The 18,881-nt window shown below is 37.7% G+C and overlaps 1 protein-coding gene across 4 annotated transcripts in view; it reads left to right on the top strand.

The window, feature by feature from the left end:
• TBL1X (transducin beta like 1 X-linked) overlaps positions 1-18,881 on the top strand; it is a 188,694-nt gene that overhangs the window by 89,984 nt on the left and 79,829 nt on the right. For all 4 annotated transcript variants that reach the window (XM_057389783.1, XM_057389792.1, XM_057389800.1 and 1 more), the window contains one exon: positions 14,157-14,264. The gene's annotated coding sequence lies outside the window, so the exon portion shown is untranslated. The remainder of the gene's footprint in view (positions 1-14,156; positions 14,265-18,881) is intronic.

Genomic DNA, 18,881 nt, shown 5'->3' with positions numbered 1-18,881 from the left:
AAAAAAAAAAAAGAGGGGGTGGAGAGGAGGCAGGGCACAAAGCAGTGAAATCAAAGCAACTCTGCCTTAAGGCTGCAGAGATTTCCTTATCTTATCCTGCTGTTTCTAGGTATTGCAAAACATATGGCTCACCTTTAGGGGCAGTCCCCAAACAGTGGGAGATGTTGCATCCCATCTGTGCTGCAGCAACTGGAGGTGCAATAACAAGGTGAATTGAGGACGTCAAGATGACTGTGTTTAAGCTCACTGCTGGTTTACTGAGCTGTTGGGGGAAGGGTGGCGGGGCACATTTAGTTTGGGTGGGGATTTTTGGCTGCCGTGTGGATGTGCCTTACAAGTCTGAACACGGGTTCTGCTGGAGGAGAATTGTTTTGAGGAAACTTGGCAGCCTGAATCAGGAGTAAAAATGTTAGGATCCTAGATATTGGGAAAGGCAAAGAAAGGAAGGAAAGCTAAGAACAAAGGCATTTCTCTGTGTCCCACATTTTATTCTGGCAGCAGCTGAACTGGCTGAATAGGCTCCCATCCCCCACTGTTTGAAACTGTTCAGAGTTGTTCCCATGAGATTTAGTTCATCATGTAGTCACTGTCTAACCTGATTCATTCACTATAATCTAGCTTAGTTTGATCACTTTTTAACACTAACTCTCTGAACTCTTTTAATAAGAATCATTTGGACATAAGCAGTTATTCCACAGATACTGAGGGGCAGCCRTGTTCAGCAGGAATGTAAGGCAACAGTGATTACGAGGAACAAGGGAATAATGCTACGCTAGTGAAGCTTCACTCAGAACAAGAAGTGTGATGACAGACTGAAATTGCACACTGCAGCGGATAGAATGGAGAATATATCTAGATTTACTGCTACTCTGATGAAAATCAGCTTTTTAATACTTGTCCCCAAAAATTTCTAAACCTCTAAGCTTATGCCTCAGAATTTTCCTTAACAATTTCAAAGGCCAAAGCAAAAGATAGCTTCACACCTTGCATCTCACTAAAACACTTTAATGTAAACAATCTGTAAACTGACATGCAAAAGGTCTCTTAATGATCCTTTTTTTTTGTTACTTCTATCATTGCTGTAATTATTCTTTTGCTTCAATGAGTCATTTGCTATTATGTCCTTCTTTTCCTGCTAAAGTAATACAAGAAAATTACTTATTATAATGAAGACTGAATATTCATACCCAGCTTTAGGCATCAGCATCCATATACATAAATTGGAATCAAAGTTAAGTGGCATGAACATCCCTGACATGTTCTGTCATGATATAAAAAGGATCTTTTGCATTTAATACAGCAAATAAAAACTAGCTGTATCCCTGTGCAAATACTTGTTCTCATTTTTCATAGTTTTCTCAATTTGCAGAAGGAGAGTTTGGCTTGCAAGATGAAAAGACTGAAAGGTTTCCAGAACTGCAGGCCGCTTCCCTTTTGTTTTGAAGTCAGTGGTAATTGTTCTTCTGAGACCYTGGGAAAAATCGCTCTTTAATGCTGACAAAAAGTAATGTCGCTTACTGTCTGCATTAAATTCAGTGATATAAAATGTACATGAAGGTGTAGTGCTGTATTAGCACATGCACATATATGTACAGATATAAACAGTTTGCATTGTAATTTGAATTGCTGTTCTGAATCTGTATGACTTACAAGTGTTCTTAATTTTAGTTAGCATTTCAAAAAACAGACCTACTCTTTATTGAACAGACCTAGATGTATTTTTTTTTAATAAAATTAGTGCACAGGTAAGCATGTGGGACACTTTGTGTTGATAGAAGTAATAGAATGTATTACTTTTCCCCTTTCCACTTTTAAGCTCCATGTAAGGTCCTTGCAGGTTTTTAAGAAATTACGTTTGCAGCAACAGAATCAGTGCCTTTGTACTTTAATGCTAAAATATCAAGACTGAGGAATCTTCAGGTAGAAAAAAAGTAAGAATTTCATGGCTTTCTGCATTTCAAAAGTCCTTCTGCCTCCTCAACAAGTTTAATTAATTCGTTGAATCTTCAGAATTTGGTGTGGTTTTACATTTATTTTGTTTTGTTTTGTGATTTGATTTTATCAGTTTTGACACTTGGTTCAGTTTTTTACCATAATGGCTTTGGAAAATACTTTAGAAGTTTACTGTATGTGAGCATACCATGAAGTAGAGACAATAAAAACCATGTATTGACTGAATTACTTGGATAACCATTTGCTACTACTGAGTATGCTTTCTGTGTGTCCCTTCAATGAAGTAGTCTATAGAATCATTATAAATCTGAGCTTCATTAACTAAACACTTCTTGAAGCAGATAGAAAATGGAAATAAAGCCAAAGATGGTTAGATCATACCATTTATGGTGTCAGAATTGCATTAAAGCATAGAGCATACCTATATTGAGAGATAATACTTTATTGAATTAACTAAAGGAATTTATCCTAATTTTATTTCACAAATTTTTCTCATGTATAGTGGTCAAAATTGTCATATATGCTGTCAAAAGAAGTGACTTTTGTCTCAGTGTAGAGGTGTGGATACCCATTTACTCCTATAAGGCATGTGGTGTTGAGAGAGGTACTATCAACCATCAGGCTAATCAGACTAACAAATCAACAGGATCAACATTTATAGAAGTTATTTGTTGTAACATGAAGATGGTAATTTTGAAGGGTTTTTTCCCTGAAATTTCACTTCTGCTGCTGCTGACTCGTAAAATATTTTATTAAAAAGTTCCAGTGTGTTGATATTTCACATTCCAGTGTGTTACTGACCAACTCAAAGGACTGGGTTCCTCAGACTGGGAAGGCATCAGCCCAGTGCTTTTTACCACTGAGTCAGTGTGATGTTCCTTGGTGGACTGTTTCATGGAAGTGTTTTGAAATGCTCAGGTTTTTTGCAGGCCTCTTTACTGCAGATGATTGCATGTTCCTGCTTTTTTTTTTTGCTTTTTTTTTTTTTTTTTTTTTTTTTTTTTTTTTTCTTTTTTTGCATTTAGTGTATTTCTCTAGCCAGTATTCTCAGCTGCATTTTTCATATCCAGACAGTATAGCCTATTAATCTGTCCTGCATTTTAATAAGGGAAGATTAAAATTCTCGTGGTTGAACAGTAATTTAGTTTAATATAGGTAGTTTTTACTCCTATATCTCTACAGTAATTTAGGTAAAAGGAAAAGGTAATGTTGAAAGATAATCTGCAGTGTAACAAAAGCATTCTTTATCCTTAATAATCAGTCTTAGCTTTGTTCTAATTGCTTAACCAGCATAAGCTTCATATGATCAGAAGGAATGCTTCACATTTGGTATCTTTAAGACCTTGGATGTGTCTGGATTCAATGTGCAAATTTCTGCCCTGGTGTTTTTTATTAAACTCCCTATTTCCTAGGTAAATAGCACAACAATCATATGTAACTTTAGTATGGAGAGATTCTTACTGCAGGATCTTATGATAATTCAGTACTTCAGATGGTCCAACACCCAGCTCAAAGTAGGACCAGCTTTGGGGTTTGTCACGGCTTTGATCTAGTCAGGAGTTCAAAAATGAAGACTGCACAGAAGCTGTCTTGCAAGAAAATTCATTATCTTTCTGATGCTGAAAACAATACTTACTGAATATAAATATCTAATTTTCAAATGCACATTACAAAGGAGTATTCTTTTTGTAGATCAATGTGTTAGGTCACTTATGCGGTGCTTTTTAGAACAGACATTTGTGCACCTGAAACCCTCTGCATGTTTGCATTTGACTGCTTAATATGCCATGTCCTTCCAAGTGAACGCTCCCTACCATTCAAAATATGAAAGTTAGTGGACTGTGGCTCCAGCTGTTTTATTCTTAGATGATTCCTCTCTTTTCCACAAACTGTTCTTTTCTGCTTCTATTAAAAGACCTCGAGAATTCAGTGCAACTGTTTAAATATGAAGCTGCTGTACATTTGCCCCTGATTTACAGGGAAGAATCTGTATACATAATCGTTTTGACAGTGCTTTAAAGAGATAGTATTTACCTCAAGAATTAAAAATTGTCTCAGAGTTAGTACCCAGGAAATTCAGCTTCACTGGCAATATGGCAAGCTTCTTCATAATGCATACAAATGAAGGCAGTGTTGCATTCTTTGCCTGGCAAAGACTGCTTCCTAGTTAGGAAATTGAGCACTATGATCTGTTTTATTAAAGATGACTAAAAACAAGAGAAGATTTTTTTGTCATTTTTTACTGCAGAATGTTCTTTTGATGAGATCTGATGTTTGTTCTGCTCAGTACCACTGCATTTCAAAGGAGTATGTGTTAAAAGGAGTGTGAAATTCTGCATTTCGTGTGAAAGTGTGACTGACAAGTGTTGAGGTTCATATGGTTTGGGGCAACCCTTGCTCAGGATACGGTCTGCCCTTTTGTGGAATTAGAAAATACACTAAACAGAAAAATGAGGCTGAGAAGGAAGAGGCTGTCTTTGAATGACAGGCAATGACTGGCTAATGTGCAAGTGTCAGTGTCTCTGGGATGAGTTTTCCAGTTTCAGGCCAGAGGGAAGGAGTGGGTGGAGAGTGCATGTGAAACTGAGATTTCTGCTCTGGGATTCAAGTGAAGAAATCTCAAACAGCTCTGTATTTAATAACCTGCTCAGTACTTCACTGGGTGGTGTAAAGACCTGTGATTGCATTTTTGAAAATCAAATAATGTCCAAGTAGCTGCTGTTGTTAGGCATTGTTCTGAGAGGGATGGTGCTGCTCCCAAGAACTACTGACTGTATTTCATCCTGCTGCTGCTGGATTCACCAGCTAAGTCAGTTTACATCATTGAATTATTTTACTTATCAATTTCATTGTTCAATGTTCAAGTATAGCTTTTCTATTCACTCTTTGAATTCATACTGATGGCCACGACTTAACTTTAACTTGTGTTACTATTTTTAAGAGAATTTCTGAGTGTTGACTGTTGCTATAAGCATACTGTTCAGGCTCTCGTGGAGTACAAGAAGGCCTTTCTTTTTCTATTGTTTTTCAACATCAAGATTTTCAGTGTCCATGATGAGAACATCCAGAGGAAATAAACAGATGAAACAATTAAAGTACTCCAGCTGGATCCTGTGATTTGAAGCCAGAATAAGGATTATTGACCACAATATTATGGATTTAAAAGAAGGGCACCTTTTAAAACCTCTCCTTCTTACCAGTCATTATCAGCTTTGTCCCTTCTTGCTTCCTGTCCCACAACTTCTTAGAAAGGAAGCGTAAGCATATAATATCCTAGAGTATTTTTTTTCATAATTTAAAAGATTTTAATGAGAATTTAATATTTTTACAATTTTACTTCATTTCCACAGAGTAGCACATTTTGGAAGACCTTGCCTGCAGTCCACATAATTTCAGCCTCTGGAGAGGTCCGCTTATTGAAACCTGTCTGGAAATAAAAGTCACTGGGATAAAATGGGTTTCATTACAACATTACGAAATCTGCCCAAGAAATTAAATAAACATTTTTGTGCTTTTATGAGAATTCTCTAGCAGCTTGCAAAGTGCATAGTTGTGTGGCAGCATGATGTTCAGTTCATGTATATAATTCAGACAGCTTTAACATTTCTTTTGTCGCCTATTGTTCTGAAAGATGTACAAGAAGTAGTATGAAGAGATTTTAGCTTGACAGCTGCAGTCAGGCCATCTTCAGGGAGGATACGCTGAAAATTGTTCTCTTATGCAAACTCCTCTACACTTCTGAATGGCTGGAGAACTTCCAAAAGTCTTTTCAGTGTTTGTGTGTTTCCATATTATTTTAAGCATTGTACAGTTCCATAATGCTATAATTTAGTTTCCATTTTCTGTCTGATATCTCTAGCATTATATACTTAGTGGGCTAATCAAACAAATAACATTGGTCAGCCCTGGGAGGAGATGAAAGAGTTACATGTGTGGTTCTCTCCCCACTCTTAACTCTGATTTTTCCTTTACAAAAATGTACCCGATAAAGCACAAACGAAAATGTGGGCTTGAGAAATATTATTAGTAGAATGGGTCCATAGCGCCAGTGATTCAGTCATCTGTCAGCCTGATAAATGGATTAGTGTAAGAGGTGTTCCAGTGGGGAAATGAAGCCCATAGGGCTTCCAGCTAATTATATTTAAGTTGTTTAGTACTGCTGGGAAGCAGCATCCAGGCAATTACTGAAAGCTTTGATGCAGTGTGCACTATTAGAGTGTGGGTTCAGAAACTCATTACCCTTTCGTGCTTCTGTTGGATGGATTCTAGGAAGTTGACATGAAACAGAGAGCAGGAATCAATAACTAGAAAGGCATTTTAGTTAGCTTCTGATCCATTTCCTGATTCAGCAGCTCCTAGCCTAGAGCATTTCATACAATTGCTATAATGTAAGGAGGAAAATGTGACTTAAATACATTAATTACGACATATATGTACATCTTGTTACAGTGATGTGTAGCTGAGGTTCCACCAAAGACAAAGTTTCAAAAGGTCCTTTAGGGACAAGCTACTCCTCCAGCCCCATGCCGTRTGTCCAAAGCGCCTGCCATCTCTGCTTCTCCAAAGCTGATTGTAGTAATTTCTCCTAAAGCCTGACCTTACAGTGTTTATTGATGCCTCCACAACATCAAGATTGTATTACCACATTGCCCATCATATCCTACCTTCAAAATCTCTTGGAAACTGCACCTAATCCWAAGTGAAGCTGATGATATTGGCTACACATATTAAACCTTGTTTTAGAGAATTGTGCTGGCTCTGTCTTTGCCGCGGGCTGCAATTCACATTGCTGATGCACCTTGAGAAAACCCTACAGACTTTGGGTCGTTCACATGTGGGAAACAGCAAATCCTTTCACATACTGCTGTGCAGCTGGGCATCTCCAAGGTGTGTGCTGAAATCAATGCAGTATTTGCACAACTGGGGGCCAGAGACTTGAAAGTTCATTTCTTAGGTTAGACTGATGGATTTGCTCAGGGCAAAAGTTACATGAATTAATCAGAATTGTGTTGTTTTCCTTTTAAGCTTGCACTCACTTTTCAATCCAGTAATGGTGACTGGGCAGTGCAGAGGAGGCTGCATTTCTTCTTTCCTGTTCCTGCCTCTGTGCTTTTGCCTGAAGTAGAGTTAAATAGACAAATGAGAGGATTACACTTCAGTGCTTCTGAAAGGGATAATTCTTTCGCATTTACCTGCTCTATCACCAAATTAATAAATACGTTCCTTTCTTTGTGTTTCCATCATAACAGTCCTAGACATGCTGTGAGTTTTGTTTCAGCAGAAATGGGTAAAGTTCAGCAGAAATCTCATGAGTTACTGTCAAGAGAGAAGTTTGGGGGTTTGGGTTTTTTTTTGAAATCTGGACTTCTTAATTAGAAAAATAGCATTTGGTTTGCCTGAGGGTTGGTAAAATAAATGTTGTGCTATTTGATACTCACATCACATATTTTTTCTGAAAAGAAGAAGTATCAGAATTGCTGTGTTGTAGGCCACAACACCCATGAATACATCCATATATTCTCAAAAATCCTCTTACAGTAGTAAGCATTTCCAGTCTTGGTACCTGGTTTGGTTACTGACAGCTAAGTTTTTCATAAATCCATAATTATCACTGAAAGTTCTAGCCTATTAAATAATGGTAAATGACTCATGTATCTCCTGTCTCTGAAACTATTACACATGGTAGAGAGAATATCTGCTACACTCGAATACACAGCTGAAGCAGAAAAACGCTAAAGCTGTCTAAATGTTTGTGCAGGCAAAGTGCTGACAGTGGTTAATGATTTTGAGAACTGATGCTGTCAATTCAAGTCTGGCTACTGTAAGACTGGTTGGATTGAGTCGGTGCTTGGGTTGCTAAGAGTTAATTTGTCTTGGGAGGAGCCTCTGTAAAAGTGGCGGCAYGATATAGCCAAATTAACGAGACAGTGCTTCTGAAATTCCTAATTTCATGATGTCCAATGGCTTTGGCAGTTAGTTAAGATGAAACATGAGAAGGGTTTTTACCTGCAGTTTTGTTTTCCCTTGAGACATTTGCTTCAAAGTGGCAGCCCAGGCCCTGTGAGTTGCACCTGAGGACAGGCTTTCAAGTCTTAAATATTTTGAGTTTTTGTGTAAAGATGTGGGTTATTTCTGAGGCTTTTTGTGTTGCTTTGGCTCGGATATTACCATGGGAAAACCTTTCATCCTAGTACTATAAGGCAGATTTATTTCAGCGTTGATTTTCTGATTTTTAACTGACTCATGACTTTGTTTAGTTCATCAAATCTGGGCATTCATTTATGGGTTATTTAAAATAAAATATCTCAAAGCTTCCTTTAGAGGAAGCAGCTGTGGGGCAATACTAGATACATAGGTGTCTAGAGCAGGAATATTTTGTCGTAACAAGCCATTAACTGGTGTTTATTTACTCTATAAGACCTTAGGGCAAATACATTAATATTCAGGATTGTGTGGGGTTTTTTTTGTGAAAGAGATTGCAGTTCCAGTGCATAGGTACTCACTGGAACCATGAAAGAGAAACCCATCATGTTGAGTTGTGCTGAAATTGATGGTCCTGGTTTCTGCTCCTTGTGACTGCAGTGTTATCCATGATCCTTGTACGGAGTAATTGCTGGTCACGTCCCAGGAGAGCCACAGCTGTGGTTATACTGCTGTGGTTGTATTTATATACGATGTTAATCCATAAAGAAACTAAAACAGCAGCAGGAGTTTGGCAGATTTGGAGTGTTCTCTTCACTGATTCGTGCACTTTTTAGGAATTGCTTTAGAAAATACATTTTAGGTTATTTTTTGCAGAAGGGTAGCATAATTATTGACATCCTGTTAGAATCTTCTATATAATCATGGTTTACTATGAGTGTACTCCACCATGGGTAGTCTGAAAATATTGAAGCTGTTCATCAGTTTGAAAGAAAGTAAAATATTGTGCTCAAGGTATGCTGCATTTCTTTCCCAGAGATATGGTGAAATCTCTGTTTTTGTAATTCAGTGTCTGCTGAAGATGGCCTATTTAGTTTAAATGCTTTTCTGTGCCCTTAAAAGCCAGAAGGGAATGGGATAATAAAATAGTCACCCAATTAATGGTTTTTTCATTATGAAACAGAGTTAAGAAAAATATGCTGAAACACAATAATAATGGCATTGGTTTGGTTTCTCATCATCTATATTGTTTAGTAAAAAGAAATAAAATTATATAGCTGAAATTTTACAGAAATAATACTTAAACATAATTCAGATTTGAAAAATATTTAAGCATCTAAATGTATTTAGAGGAATCGAGTAGAATTCACTAAAATATCTTCCAGAATGATGGTATTGATTATTCCAAGTTTAAATCAAGAATAAAACTGCCGTACTATTTAGGTGCCCTTTCCCCAGCCACCTTCACAGCTGGTAATTTCAAGTGCCTCCTATAAATCTGACCCCCAGTTTCAGTTTCCTAAAGGCACTCCCGGTGCCTGCAAAAGGAAATAAATCTACATGTGAAGCAGAGGGTAAATGCACTGTTTGATCTGTGGCTCGCTAGGGGCAGCACCAAACTGAGCCCTCCTTTAAGGAACATCCCTTCAGTGATTTCTCAGTGCGAGTGGTGCTGTGCAGCCCCTCCCTGGCACTGGCTTTGTCCTCTCCCGTCCCAGGGCAGAAAGGCCTCATTGCTTTTCTTCAGTTAAACTGGCACTGTGGGCACTCACAGGGGGTTGGTGAGTTACTTCATTGTCAACTGCCTGCATGGGAGCTGGTGCCAGGGTTTTCCATGGTTTTGATTCACAGGGATTGTGTCCAATGGAGTAACTGTGGCAGATAGATCGATAAACGTGTTTGCATAGGTTGACTTTCRTGTTTTCAAACGCAGTGCAAATCCAAAGTCAAACATTGTGTACCAGATTTACAATTGGTAAATGAAAGAATTTTTTTAACTTTTATTTTTKATTGATATTTAAATGTGGTTAGATTTCTTGACAACTTAGCAGCAGCCCAAGGCATAGATTAGCAACAGCACCAATGCTAGCTAAATCAACACGTCCAATAACTTTCCTATCATTTGCTAAAGGGGTGGAATTTTTAGGCTTGCTCACTGTGACACCAATGTAACATTTAGGTAATTTTTGGTTTTATTCCCTTTTCTTCTTCCATTGTCCCTTTGGAAGAAGCTTATGTTTCCTGTGTGCCTGGAGCGAGGCTGCTGTTGCAGGGAGAGAGCTGGAAGCAAACTGCTGCAGGGCCACAGCAGCCCCTGGATTTTAGCTGAGGTGGGGAAACTGCTTGGCTAACACACTGAAATACCCCAATAAGAAGGTTTTCTGCCCAGAAAGCTTACTGTCCAGGGACAGGACTGGCAAGTAGTTAATAGCATGAAGCACTTTTATTTATTGCTCCATGCACAGATTCAGAGAGCATCATTTGTACTGCCTACCTTCATCTGATTGATGCCCCAGGTGACCCTTAGGAAGAGAGCTCCTGTGTCCTTTCAGCTCATGGAGGACTGAGAAGCTTCCTAAATTAGAAGTCAGAGTATTATTCCGGCAGAATGTAGTCCACCTGTCTCTGAAAGGCTGCTGTAGTTGTGTGACTCCACATGGCCTGAGCACCCACTACATGTGTGTATATACGCACATGTATGTCAGCATTTGCTAGCACCAGCAGCTTAGCATGCAGTGATCATCACCACCCAGTGCTTCAGTTACAAAGCTGGACAATGGGTTTTGATTATGATATATTTAATTTATCTGCAGGAATGGATGACTTCATCACAGTCTCCATTTCTCTGTATTGCACTTTTTCTGTCTGTATGAAACCCAGTAACTTCTATGGGTTTCATACAGATTGAGTACAGGATGTCTTGTGTTTTCACAAAAACTCATCTTTTAGGAGAATTTCACTAAAATTTGGCATCAACAGGTGGAGAATCTCTTCATTCTCCTTTGAATAGTTACACTAATGGTTAGTCACAGGTGATGAAAAGCATGTGCTTTATTTCTCATTTGAATTTCTCATCAGCTTCCAGATGCTGATTTGTTTTATGCAATCCCTTTGCTAGATTAGCAAACCAGTTGATATGTAGTATAATCTCCCTGTGAAAATACTGAAGTGCTGTAATTAGGTCATCTGTCTTTTTTTAATTGTAATAAACTATATCAGTGGAACTCTCCAGGTATTTCATATTAAAGTACACTGTTCTAATCACTTTTGCAGCTGTATTCTGTGATCTCTGGTGATGGCTCTTTTTCAATTTCTTTATGAATTATGAAGACTTTACCCTGTTGTAAGTAACGATASGTTGTAATGCTAATATTAGCAATGAAAGTTTAAAAGAGCATTTTTGTCTTTGCCTATGGTCTGTTTCAAAGCTCATATTAGTATTTACTTCTGTATGAAGTCGGATTTCAAGAAACACTTGTAKTTGAGTAAAACATTCTGGGTAGGGGCACATGATAGTGTATGATTATTGTAATCAATACATGTAAGCTCACACCTAATATTAAGGGAGATATATGTAACTATTAAGCTTTACTCACTACTTATAGGTAATAAAATAATAATAATAATAACATACATTTTTCACCTTTGATATTTCTCTTTCACTTTGCTTTTCGCAAAGAGTAGAGAACTTTCTGGGTATTTTCCCAAAAGTTGTCTTGTAAGGCAACCAAAGTTGGTCTTAGCATAAGGATGTGATGTGCTCTTCCACTGCTGCCTGCACTGATGCCACCTGCTTCTGTAGCATTATGGCAAGGTGAACAGCCTTTAAGTGATCCTGTCACTGATAGAAACCACCACTGATCCAATTTATAAGATTTGTAAACAGAACAGATGAAAACTTGACCCAAGGAGTTTATGACAGAAGGCATCAATAGAATTTCTTCAGTAACCCTGATTCACCCACAGTATGAATATCTGTATTTGACAGTGTCCTTTAAGCTCTATGAGTCTTGCAGAAGCCTTCAGCCCAGATGAGCCAGTTATTTCCCTGGTATTTGACATGAGAGCAGCCTCAGTATGTGTTAGTTGGTGTTGCATAGTATAATGTCAGACTACTCAATAGAGATAATTTTAGTATAATAACACTCTTAACAATTTTCTCATAAGACATGGGAAATCCTCTAATTGTTGCTTGGATTCAGATTTTATATTTACACACAGTTTTGCTTCATGAGTGTATTGTATTTTGCATAAAAATGACATGCTCCACAGAAAAAAATGAGGTGGGAGACAAATTGTTTATCCTGAAATCCTGACTGTTCAAGGCCAGATTGGATGGGACTTTGAGCAACCTGGTGTAGTGGGAGCTGTCTCTGCCCATGGCAGGGGSRTTGGAATGAGATAATCTGTAAGGCCTCTTCAAACCCAAAMCAGTCAATGATTATATAATTTTAAAAAACAGAAGATGGAGAGTTGAGAACAATCATCTCAGAATGCCATCTGAGAATTAGACAGGTGATTAGATAGGTAGCCMCATCGATGGGAGATTTATATGCATTCTGTAGAATAACTCCGAAAAATTACAGATGTCCAGCTSATGTATTGCTAATAGTTTGTGATGCTTCAATAGGCAAGTGTTGTCCCATGTCCCTCTGATGAGGATAGATTCGTAACTCTTTCTCAAGTGAGTAGTTGTATTTGGTTAGATGGTGTACTTATCTCATAGTGAAGGAAATGAGAACGTGTAGTACTGCAGACTGAGAATTAAAAYGGAAATTATGAAAGCTTCTCCTGATGATGTGCTTAAATATGGTCTCTATTCAATTGTTTATATCATAAAATTATATTTAATGTGTAGTTGTTGTGGCTTAACTTCAGCTGGTAACAAAGTACCACGCTGCCACTCGCTCCATCCCCCAGTGGGATGGGGAGGAGAATCAGAAAAAAGTAAAACCCTTGTGCTGAGATAAGATGAGTTTAGYAATTGAAATTAGTAATTTAAAAGTAAAATATAATGCTAATTATAACATTAAGAAAGGTAATAATTATTTAAAAGGAGATAATAAAACAAGAGAAAGAAATAAAATCGAAAAAGGACAAGTGATGCATGATACAATTGCTCATCAGTGGCTGACTGATAGCCAGCCCATCCCCAAGCTGTGGATAACCTCTCCAGCCAGCTCCCCCCAGTTTATACACTGGCCATGACATTATTTGGCACGGGTTGCCTTATCCCTTCGGTCAGATCAGTTCAGCTGTCCCAGCCATGCTCCCACCAGGCTTCTTGTGCATCTGCTTACTGGCAGAGCACAGGAAACTGAAAATTTGTTAGGGTAACCACTGCTCAGTAACAACTAAATCATCACTGGGCTACTAACACTACTCTCATACTGAATMCAAAACACAGCACTCTACCAGCTGCTAGGAAGAGATGAGCTCTGTCCTGGACAAAACCAGGACAATAGTGTTAAAAGCTGTTAGACATTTGTGTGGAACAGGATAGTTAGTTTTAAAGGTCTCCAATGAAATCTCATTTCACTTTACAGCATTTAATTATTAGATTATATAGACAAAAATTGAGCATTAGACTTGAAGCTTGAAACGGAAGAGTAGGAAACTAGTCAAGATACCTGGTGTCAAATGGAGAAAGAGATAGAAAATAAGACTTTACTCATCGTCCTTGATGGCAGGCATGGAAAAGTCTGCAAATAGGTTTATTATTGGAGAAGAATGCCAGSCTGTCTTTCATGTTTCATTTTCGTAAATGCTTACCTTCAGACTTGCCCCAAAAAAAACATTCAAGAAGGTTTTGGGTTTTTTTTKCCTGCTTATTTCTTGCACAGAGGTGACACTCAGTTAGTTCCCTCTGGAAGCTTTCTGAGGGAGCATTTTTGTGTGTCCCAATGTTCTGAGGCAGCACACTGGCGTTTCAGTCCTGTGCTCAGCAGTGGTTCTGGGTGAATTGCTTGCTGTTTGTTATACATGACCAGGGAGGCTGAAAATCGTTGAACCAAGCTCATGGTATATTAGGATCCTTCCAGGTTCCTGAAAAAGTGCATGGCTTTGCAAAGTGCTCRAATGCTGTGTGTCACTGGGGATTGCCCTCACCTCTCTAATTCATTCGGTGATGAGTATTGGGGTTTTTCCCCTTATGATTTAGCCAGAGCTTCTAATCTGGGAGCTCAGACTTTGGCCAACAGCAAAAGCAAAAGGAATCAAGCTCTTGCATTTTGGTGAGGTGATGGTCACTGTCCTGACGGGTACCTCTGTTCTCWTTGCAGCCCTCTCAGCTGTCAGATGTGGTGATCTCCATGGTAACTCAAACCCCCAGACTCTGGACAGCAGCCTGCGAGGAGCAGCATTCAGCAGCTCAAGGGTCTCGCGACCAGGTAAGCCAAAAGGAATCACCAAATAAGAACCCACTTCCCATTTGCCATTTCCCATCCTGTCAGGTTTTCCCTTGGTAAAGTCACCCAGGCAGTCAAGTCCTGTGCCTGTACATGGTGATGGACTTGTACCAGARCTGTCACCTGAGGCTGTGGCAGCCCAGCTCTCTCAAACAGAGGCATTTGACAAAAACTCTGCCTTTGTTCAGCRTTGGTTTTTAAGCTACACGTTGAAGAAGTGAAACAAAGTCCTGTACAATTCTTTAAATGGCTTTGGTTTTAGTAATTACTGTGGTAGGAAATAATCCCAAAACTATATCAGCAGAAAGATCTGTCTTGCCACTGTATCTACACCACCRTCAGTACTGCCCAGGCTCTAACTTTAGGCCTGAGCAATCTTATTTTCCTGCAGTGGATCAGAGACAGTTTCTGGGTTTGTGTAACATTCATTGGTGTAACATTAYCTGAAGCATTTTAAAATTGCTGCTGTGCTCCTTCTACACCAGTTTCTGTGCTAACAGCAGCACATGGGGCATTCTGGTTAACATCTTAAGATGGCGCAGAATTTTTCCCCTTTTTTGGTGAATTATGGAGAAAGAGCAAGATCTTTGCCATTTTGGGAAAACGGTATAGAGACTGTATTATATTCACTATTCCAGTACCACTAATGCTGTGARCTAAAGTGGCATCTCTGGTCTTATRCACTTACATGTGTGGGAGGTTTATTACTCCCTTTTGTTGTCAGGCTTCCCTGTCATTTATACTGAGTTGTTTCTATGCCATTAAGATTGTGTGTATTTTTTAAGTCCTTGCTTTGTGGGTATTGCCTGCACTGTTTCTTTCTTGCTTGCTGTGTAAGTCCACTTGGCTGTAATACACTGTCCCTATTGTACAAAGAAATCCATATTATACTGGAAAACCACTCCTCTGTCTTTATTAACCAATTTGACTATTTTTGTGCCATTACTGCTATCAACAATATTTATGTTTGTGGTGTTGATATACTCTTAAATAGTGTTGAGTACTGGATGATTTTATTGGAGCACTTCTTCAATTATTATTTCCTGTTAACGGCTACTCTTTCATGACTATATCATAATCACATTTGATGATACTGATAGTAATTTCTTACTCTGAGTTTGTGTGGCTGTAAGGTAAATGCTATTCAAAAATCTGTGTGTTTAATTTATGGAATAACTTCTACTGACCATAGCTTGTAACTTGATCAGAAGATTAAATAAAATTCACTGTTTTGTTTACCCAGTTTCTATAAAATAATGTTTACTGGCATCAGTTTTATTCCTATAATTTCACACTGAATTTATCCTTTATCAGTTTRGTGGTTATTTTTCCCAAGATTAGTAATAACATAGAGCTTTATAATTACTGAGATCACACTGCTTACCATCCTCAAGTATTGGCAGAAAATGCTAGCAGTCTTACTGAATTTCTCTGGTGCTCCAAAATGTATTGAAAATTAGCATCATTGAAATGATCCTCTCACAAACAGTTTTAAGGCACAAATTATCGTAGTGTGTTAATTTGAAGTTGTCTTTTAACATTCGTTTTGGTTACTAATGGACTCCTTGTCTCTAAAAATSCTTTTCCTATACTTAGATGAAAATTTATGTTGATTGTTTGGGGGTTTTTTTTGTGTGGTGTGTTTTTATTCTTTTAAAACATGAATCCCAAGTCGGAGGTCTTCTGCTGYTGAATTAGCCAGGTTTTCCTATTAGAATTAATTTTGTTGGGCTTTAAAAGGTAATCTGTATTTCAGTCTAATTAAACCCTTAACCCAGAATTGAAGTATGATTTTTTTAGACACAGGTTGCAAAATTTTGGGCTATTTAGTCATTACCTTTGGTCCCTGGTGGCARTGGAGTAGGGAGAGCTCTCCATATTTTTACCCTTATACTTTCTCCCAATGCAGAATTTTTTCCTAGTTTACTGGGCTAATGAACTTCTATCCTTGCTACTAAATAGCTATTTCGAGCACCAAAATTATAATTACACTCTGGGCTTGTGCATTCAATATGTATTCTAGCAATAAAATTTGGGAGTGCCCGATGAGTTAGTACTGAGCATATGGCATTTTTAGCTTACATCCCTCAGATGGTCATCCTTTMTAGTTCTTTTCATGTTTTAGAAATACATACTTGAGCAGATCATCCAGTCCTCTGATATGGTTTGGTGCTTTGCTTTATCTCAAATTACCAACAGTATATCCTTGTGGGATCTGCTAGCATGTTATCTATATGAATTCAAGACTTTGACATCCTGAATTACCAGTAATTTTGAGAAATTACGGTGCTAATAATGTAGAGTACCAAATTCTATATSTTTTTGTCTGGTTCTTACTGGAGATCTCCTCAGCAGTTAGAATGATAATCAGTGATAACTTATTGGTAGGATCGGTGTTACAGTGATAAGAGGTCAGCTTTATCAGGATCATCTATGATATGTTGTATGAATGCACAGGAAATTATAGTATTTTTATTAGAAAACCTTGTAAAAGGCAAGATGAAGCAAAGAGATGAGGCAAAATTAATGTTAAAAAATGAAAGGTTGGGGAAGTTCAGTTTGAAAAAGTAGGTGTATGCACATGATGCTTAGGAAGAAACTGGTCACCTRTTTCTAGTTTTATATTTCTTGTATGAATTAGTTGCTTTGAATTTAAGAACAAGATSGATAGGATGTAGTGGAAGATACTTCAAATGTRTCAGCWTATCTGCAGATTTCTATTGTTCASRGAGCTTGGAATAGKTGCAGTTTAGGAATGTCACAAATKAAATGTGGTGGTGTGAGTTCTRACTACTRTTGKTAGARGTGCAGAGGCATAGATTAATATAAGAAAATGATGGGGTTTTTGTTGGTTTTTTAAAGTTTCCAGAACACTATTTTTTTTCAGAAGCATTCATTTAGTGTGATTGAGAAGAATATTCCATTATACATAAGTTAGCACTAAGGTATTTTATTTTGAGGAAGTACATGTCTTCTTTTGCATAAGAAGAATGCTACATTTTATACAAGGAAAGTAAGGGAAACTATTAGAAAACTTGCTTGCAAATTCATGATTCTGAAAAGTACCAGAATATATCCATGCATACTGTTTCATAACAGATTTTGTAATTTTATTAATATAATTATTAATTACTAGTTTTTAATTATTTGTTTCAACTTGTTTAGAACTTCGTATGTGATATTGCACAGGCATAGGGTACAGACACTGTGTATGTTAGCAAAATTTACTGTTGGCACCTGATTTTATTGGGCCCTTAGATTTATGGATTAGAAAATAAAACTTCTTTCAAGCAATATCCTTTCTCATTATCAGGTTTAATTAATAAATTTTGTATTGATTTTGTTTTCTAACATTGTTTTTCCAGTGTTGTCACTAAATAATATTGCACCCAKGAACTGTYCCCTTTGACTRCTCTGCATTCAGTATTCATAGAGTGGTWATTCATAAAAGTCACATGGCATCATATCTGTTCACTGMAAAATCWGTTCACTGTTGTAACTAAAAATAAGCATATTTTTWAAATAACATAAACATTCTTTAAATTTGCAGCTGTTTCATGGCTTAGGGAGAGCTTTTTTTTTGTATATTCCCTGATACTTCTCTTGCTACTTGGTGAATCATGGTTAACTGAACTCTGATTTTATTCATGAAATATTAATTAGTACTTTTTGGGCTATCAACCAAGTCAGRAAAAGGTATATTTAGCTAGAACATGAGCCTGTGTATTTTACATTGTGCTGGAAAGATGAAACTGCTATTCCAGTCATGGCTGGCTTCTGAGAGACTTGCTTKGAGCCTTTCTCTTRTACAATATAGTTTGAAACTACAACCAGTGGAATAAAATTATTSTGCTCTTTTTWAAATCTTTTTTCTTTAACACAGYTAAGGTTTCAAGGAAGGTTTACCATGCTAGTWAAGAGGATGCTAGCATTCCAAAATGAGGTGGCAAAATGCCTTATCTTTTGATTTTTAAACTAAGCTGGTGATTATTTAAGGYRTAGCTCAGACCTTGTAGGACAGACCTGTGATGATCCCATACTCTGCTATTTGATTTGTGGAGCACATTATRATGCCACATTCACTTTGCCAGTCACTTGAAAGTGCTAATAATAGATATGCAAAGCAGGAAAARGCAATTTTTGTTGTAGTATAAATATATATTTAGTTCACCTGGAGTGCCAGAAGAAATGAAAGGTTCACACCTTCATGAGCAAACACCATGCCATGAGCAGGGGGAAGTGGAGTTCTGCCTTGCCTGAAACTGCTCCTCTGAGTTTGCCCAGCAAAGATTTCACACAGGTCAGCAGTGCCTTTTCATCCACTCAAAGTCTGCTTAACTTGTCTGGGCAGAGCTGTAGGAATCTGCAGGACAGTTTTCCTCTGAAGACAAATAGGRTTCAAACAAAGCTTTCATTTTAGAGTACCACATCATGGTGTAGAAATGGAATTACTACAGGCAGTCTAGTTAAACGTGCTCCTGAATAATCTAAATGTCTCATGCAGCCATCCCACACAGAAACAGAACAGGTAATGGAGATGTATAGGATCTGTATTTCCACTTACATTTCTGTATGACCTTGTTCCTATYGGAACTGCTT

The sequence above is a fragment of the Malurus melanocephalus genome, unplaced genomic scaffold (genome assembly GCF_030028575.1).
Source record: "Malurus melanocephalus ecotype Western Australia unplaced genomic scaffold, MMel_1.1 scaffold_1, whole genome shotgun sequence".
Lineage (NCBI taxonomy): Eukaryota > Metazoa > Chordata > Aves > Passeriformes > Maluridae > Malurus > Malurus melanocephalus.
Note: the sequence above shows the minus strand (reverse complement) of the source record. Positions and strands in the feature narration are given on the sequence as shown.